The 6,184-nt window shown below is 37.1% G+C and overlaps 1 non-coding gene across 1 annotated transcript; it reads right to left on the reverse strand.

Moving 5' to 3' along the window:
- Positions 1–4,281: 4,281 nt before the first annotated feature.
- Positions 4,282–4,445, reverse strand: LOC111765307 (U1 spliceosomal RNA). The gene has a single exon (XR_002797688.1). It is a non-coding gene; the product is annotated as a U1 spliceosomal RNA (small nuclear RNA).
- Positions 4,446–6,184: the final 1,739 nt, after the last annotated feature.

A 6,184-nucleotide genomic window follows, 5' to 3' on the forward strand; every position in this document is an offset into this window, starting at 1 on the left:
CCACGACAGAGCCCCCCCGCCCCGGCCAGGAACCCAGGACCCCACCAGCTGTCGTTTTTAATTGTTTCCACTGTGAGTATATCCAATCATTTCCATGCACCCTGGACACATGCCCTGTCAACCATATATCGCCTGTCAATAACATCCCTCCACTGCCATTGTTGAACCACTCTGTGATCCAAAACTTCCTGAAAACTGAAGCCCAATATAATGTCAGGTTCCCTTACTAGTAAAAGGGAATATAGCGATGAGTTTAAAGGTTAGATAGAGAATACATATTGATTTGGACAAATTCTACATCTTATCTTTTTTTTTTCTTTTTTCCTAATTATTGAGCTTCTCTTCACAAGAGCCTTAGATCACAGTAATTCATCTATACAATATACAGTACTCCCACATATCCATTATAAAACCTTTTCCCTTCCATAGCGATAATCTTTTAACTTATCCATATCATATTTACTGAAACTGATGTACAGATATTGAGATAATAGCTTTCAAACAAGGTAACATTTTTGTTTACATTGTGGTTCATACTTTAGGCTATACGGTTTTCTAAATTTTTTAGTTATCCTATGTTTTACATTATGGTTTACATTAACAGTCTGTCGTCCCCTATATGTTTTTGGTGTAATATTACATGTTTTATATCCATCCTTGTGTACTCTTGTGAAACACTTCTTTTGCCCTCACATTTACTTTGGTTCCATCTATTCAATATCTATTTCCCCTTCCCCTTGGGCCCCACAATGACAGTCAATCTTCATTTCTTGAGGAGCCATGTTCAGTAATACTTGCAACAGTGTTGAGGGCTTGACTTGCTCAACTGCCCTAATGCTCTGGGAGCCACCCTTTCTCTTGAGAGATACAGTTCCCTCTATTTGAAGGCATTAGTCCTCCCCAGGATATGGTCTACCTTCACTCTCATTATATGGGTCTCTACCCAATGGTATAACCCACTCTGGCAAAATGAGCATTCACATATTCCCTAGGAGTCTGTCCTGCATCAGATTATCCCCTTTGAGTATCTTAAACAGGTAACTTTCCTATTTATATATTAAAAAGGTTTTCTCAGCATTTTACATTCAACCAACACCTGACAATCTCCTATGTTCATATGTTGTCCCTCCCTCCCCCCAATTTCTTGGGCAATATTACCCATCCGCCCATCCCTAGCCCCCCTCAAACCCACAAAGCCCCACCCAAAGGTAACCCTATGCCCCCATTTTATCTCTTCCTTGTGCACATACTTAACCACCAGCTTATCATAGATTTCACCCATGTAGATGTCAGCTTACATCCTTCCTCTACCCCTGGATTTCCTGTAAGCCTATCTTCCAGTCTCTAGCTCTCTGAGGCAGCTTGCTTATTTCATATCATTGAGGTCATGTAATATTTGTCCTTCAATGCCTGGGTTGCTTCACTCAACATAAGGTTCTCAAGATTCATCCATGTTATCACGTGTGTTTGTAGTGTATTTGTTTTTAAAGCCGAGTAGTATTCCACTGTATGTATATACCACATTTTATTGATCCCCCCATCTGTTGATGGGCATTTGGGTTGATTCCAACTTTTGGCAATAGTGAACAATGCTGCTATGAACATTGGTGTGCATATATTGGTCTGTGTCCTTGTTTTCACTTCTGCTGGGTATATACACAGCAGTGGTATTGCTGGGTCATATGGCAAATCTATGGTTAGTTTTTTGAGAAACCGCCAAACTGTCCTCCAGAATGGTTGGATCCTTCTGCATTCCCACCAGCAGTGGATGAGTGTTCCCATTTCTTCACATCCTCTCCAGCATTTGTATTCTTCTGTTTTTTTCATAGCTGCCAATCTCATGGGAGTAAGATGGTATCTCATTGTAGTTTTGATTTGCATTTCCCTGATAGCTAGAGATTTGGAGCATTTTTTCATGTGCTTTTTAGCCATTTGTATTTCTTCTTTGGAGAAGTGTCTGTTTACATCTTTTTCCCATTTTTAAAATGGGTTGTTTATCTTTTTATTTTCAAGATATAGGAGTTCTTTATATATGCAAGTTGTAAGTCTCTTATCGGATATATGGTTGCCAAATATTTTCTCCCATTGTGTAGGTTACCTTTTTACTTTCTTGACAAACTCCTTTGAGGTGCAGAAGGCTTTAATTTTGAGGAAGTCCCATTTATCTATTTGTTCTTTTGCTGCTCATGCTTTTGGTGTGATGTTCATGAAGCCATTTCCTATTACAAGGTCTTGTAGATATTTCCCTACACTGCTTTCCAAGGTCTTTATGGTCTTGGCTCTTATATTTAGGTCTTTGATCCATCTTGAGTTGATCTTTATATAAGGTGTGAAATGGTAATCCTCTTTCATTCTTCTACGTATGGATATCCAGTTCTCCAGGCACCATTTGTTGAATAGGCCATTCTCTCCCAGTTGAGAGGGTTTCGTGGCTTTATCGAATATTATATGGCTATATATATTAGGTTCTATATCAGAACTTTCAACTCGATTCCATTGGTCTGTGTGTCTCTCCTTATGCCAATACCATGCTGTTTTCACTACTGTAGCTTTGTAGTATGTTTTGAAGTCAGGTAGTGTGATTCCTCCAATTTTGTTTTTCTTTTTCAGTATGTCTTTGGCTATTCGGGGCCTCTTTCCTTTCCAAATAAATTTCATAGTTAGTTTTTCTAGTTCCTTAAAGAAAGCTGTGTTGATTTTTATTGGGATTGCATTGAGTGTGTAGATCAGTTTTGGTAGGATAGACATCTTAATAATATTTAGTCTTCCTATCCTTGAACAGGGAATAGTCTTCGATTTATTTAGGTCTTATTTGATTTCCTTGTACAGTCTTGTATAGTTCTTGGTGTATAAGTCTTTTACATCTTTAGTTAAATTTATTCCTAAATATTTGATTTTTTAATTTACTATTGTGAATGGTATTCATTTCTTGATTTCCTCCTGATCTTGCTCATTATCGGTGTACAGAAATGCTACTGATTTTTGTGCATTGATCTTATAACCTGCGACTTTACTAAACTCATTTATGAGTTCTAGAAGCTTTGTGGTAGACCTCTCAGGGTTTTCTATGTATAGGATAATGTCATCTGCAAATAATGAAATTTTGACTTCTTCCTTTCCAATTTGAATGCCTTTTATATCTGGTTCTTGCCTCAGTGCTCGAGCAAGTACTTCTAAGACAATGTTAAATAGAAGGGGAGAGAGTGGGCATCCTTGTCTTGTTCCTCACTTTAGAGAGAAGAATTTTAGGGTTTCTCCATTGTAAATGATGTTGGCTGTGGGTTTTTCATATATACTCTTTATCATGTTCAAAAAATTTCCATGTATTCCAATCTTTTGGAGTGTTTTTATCAAGAAAGAGTGCTGTATTTTGTCAAATGCTTTTTCTGCATCTATAGATATAATCATGTGATTTTTTTTCTTCAGTCTGTTTATATGGTGTATTACATTGATTGATTTTCTTATGTTGAACCATCCTTGCATACCTGGAATGAATCCCACTTGGTCATGGTGTATAATTCGTTTAATGTGTTGCTGAATATGATTAACAAGTATTTTGTTAAGTATTTTTGCGTCTAGGTTCATTAGAGAAATTGGTCTGTAATTTTCCTTTCTTGTGGTGTCTTTGTTTGGCTTTAGTACTAGGGTAATGTTGGCATCATAGAATGAGTTAGGCAACATTCCTTCTGTTTCAATTTCTTGGAAGAGTTTCAGCAGGATTGGTGTTAGTTCTTTCTGGAAGGTTTTGTAGAATTCAACTGTGAAGCCATCTGGCCCTGGGCTCTTCTGAGTTGAGAGGTTTTTAATGACTGATTCTATCTCTTTACTTGTGATTGGCTTGGTGAGATCATCAATTTCTTATGTCATCAATATAGGCTGCTTATATGTTTCTAGGAATTTGCCCATTTCCTCTGAATTGTCATTTTTGTTGGAATATAGTTTTTCAAAGTATCCTCTTATGATAGTCTATTTCTGTGGGGTCAGTGATGATATCTCCTTTCTCATTTCTTATTTTGTGTATTTGCATCTTCTCTCTGTTTTTCTTTGTTTGTCTCACTAAAGGTTTGTCGATTTTATTGGTCTTCTCAAAAAACCAGCTCTTGGTCTTGTTTATCTTTTCAAGTGCTTTCTTATTTTCTATTACATTTAGTTCTGCTCTTATCTTTGTTCTTTCTTTCTTTCTTCTTCCTGTGGGATTACTTTGTTTTTTTACTAATTCCTCCAAATGTGCAGTTAGTTCTTCAATTTTTGCTCTTTCTTCTTTTTTTTTTTTTTTTTAAACAGGGGAGAGCGCGAACGCAGTCCCCCACTACCACAAATTATGCAGTCGAGTTTCCCACATTTGGGGAAATCGCAGGGGTCAGCACATCCAGAGTGCAATGGATAAGCCTTGCCCTGGGAAAACCACCTTTGTGATCATGGTATCTCCCCTGCCAGGTAAGTATCTTTCTTCTTTTTTGATGTATGAATTTATGGCTATAAATTTCCCTCTCAGTACTGCTTTTGCTGCATCCCATACATTTTTGTATGTTATGTTATCATTATCATTTTTTTCAAGGTAGTTATTGATTTCTTTTGAGATTTCCTCTTTGACCCACTGTTTTTCTAAGAGTGTGCTGTTTAATTTCCATATCTTGGTGTGAAATCTGGGCCTCTGGCCCTTGAAGATTTCCAGCTTCACTCCACTGTCGTCAGAGATATTATTTTGTATGATTTCGATCTGTCCGAATTCATTAAGCCTTTCTTTGTGGCCTAGCATATGGTCTATCTTGGAGAATGATCCATGTGCACTTGAGAAAAATGTATATCCTGCTGTGTTTGGGTGTAATGATCTGTATATGTCTATTAGATCCAGCTCCTCTAATATACTGTTCAAATATTTTGTTTCTTTAGTGATTCTCTTTTGAGATGTTCTGTCCAGAGTTGATAGTGGTGTATTAAAATCCCCCACTATAATTGTAGATGCATCTATTCTTTCACTTAGTTTTTCCAGCATTTGCCTCACATATTTAGAGGTGCCCTTGTTAGGAGCATAAATATTTATGATTGTTCGTTCTTCTTGAGAGATTGTCCCTTTCACTAATATGTAGTATCCTTCTTTGTCTCTCACAATTGTTTCACATTTAAAGTCTATTTTGTCTGATATTAATATAGCTACTCCTGCCTTTTTTTGGTTATTGTTTGCTTGTAAGATTGTTTTCCAACCATTCACTTTTAGCCTCCTTGAATCTCTGGGTCTAAGATGTGTCTTTTGTAGACAGCATATAGATGGGTCATATTTCCTTATCCAATGTCCCAGTCAGAATCTTTTGATAGGTGAGTTTAATCCATTGACATTCAGTATTATTACTTTCAAGGAATTATTTATGTTAGCCATATTTTGATTGGACCTGTGTTTGTCATATTTTGTTTGTTTGTTTTTTGCCTTCTCTTTTTGTCTTTTTTGTTGCTCTTACACTCTCCTCCAACTCTGCCTGTCCTGTTTTTTCCTTTCTTCCTGCAGAACTCCCTTTAGAATTTCTTGAAGGGGAAGTTTCTTGTTGGCATACTCTTTCAATTTCTGTTTATCTGTGAATATTTTGACCTCTCCATCATTTTTGAATGCTAGTTTAGCTGGATAGAGTATTCTTGGCTGGAATTTTTTTCTTTTAGTACCTTGACTATGTCATACCACTGCCTTCTTGCCTCCATGGTTTCAGATGAGAAATCAGCACTTAATCTTATGGAGCTTCCCTTGTATGTGATGGTTTTCTTTTCTCTTGCTGCTTTTAGAATTTTCTCTTTGTCTTGAGCATTGGATAATTTGACAAAGTATATGCCTTGGGGTGGGCCTGTTGGGGTTTATGATGTTTGGGGTGCGTTGTGCTTCTTGGATATGTACATCTGTCTCTTTCAGTAGATTTGGGAAGTTTTCAGCCATTATTTCTTGCAACACTCCTTCTGATCTCTTTCCCTTCTCTTCTCCTGGGATTCCTATAATACGTATGTTTGTGTGTTTTCCATTGTCATTCAGGTCCCTAAGTCCTAGCTGGATTTTTTCTATCTTTTTATCGATCATTTCTACTATCTGTTTGATTTCCGATGTACTGTCTTCCACATCACTAATTCTCTGCTCTGCCTCTTCTAATCTGCTGCTATTTGCTGCGAGTGTATTTTTGATTTCTTGAACTGTGGTGTTCATTCC

The sequence above is a fragment of the Dasypus novemcinctus genome, chromosome 8 (assembly GCF_030445035.2).
Source record: "Dasypus novemcinctus isolate mDasNov1 chromosome 8, mDasNov1.1.hap2, whole genome shotgun sequence".
Lineage (NCBI taxonomy): Eukaryota > Metazoa > Chordata > Mammalia > Cingulata > Dasypodidae > Dasypus > Dasypus novemcinctus.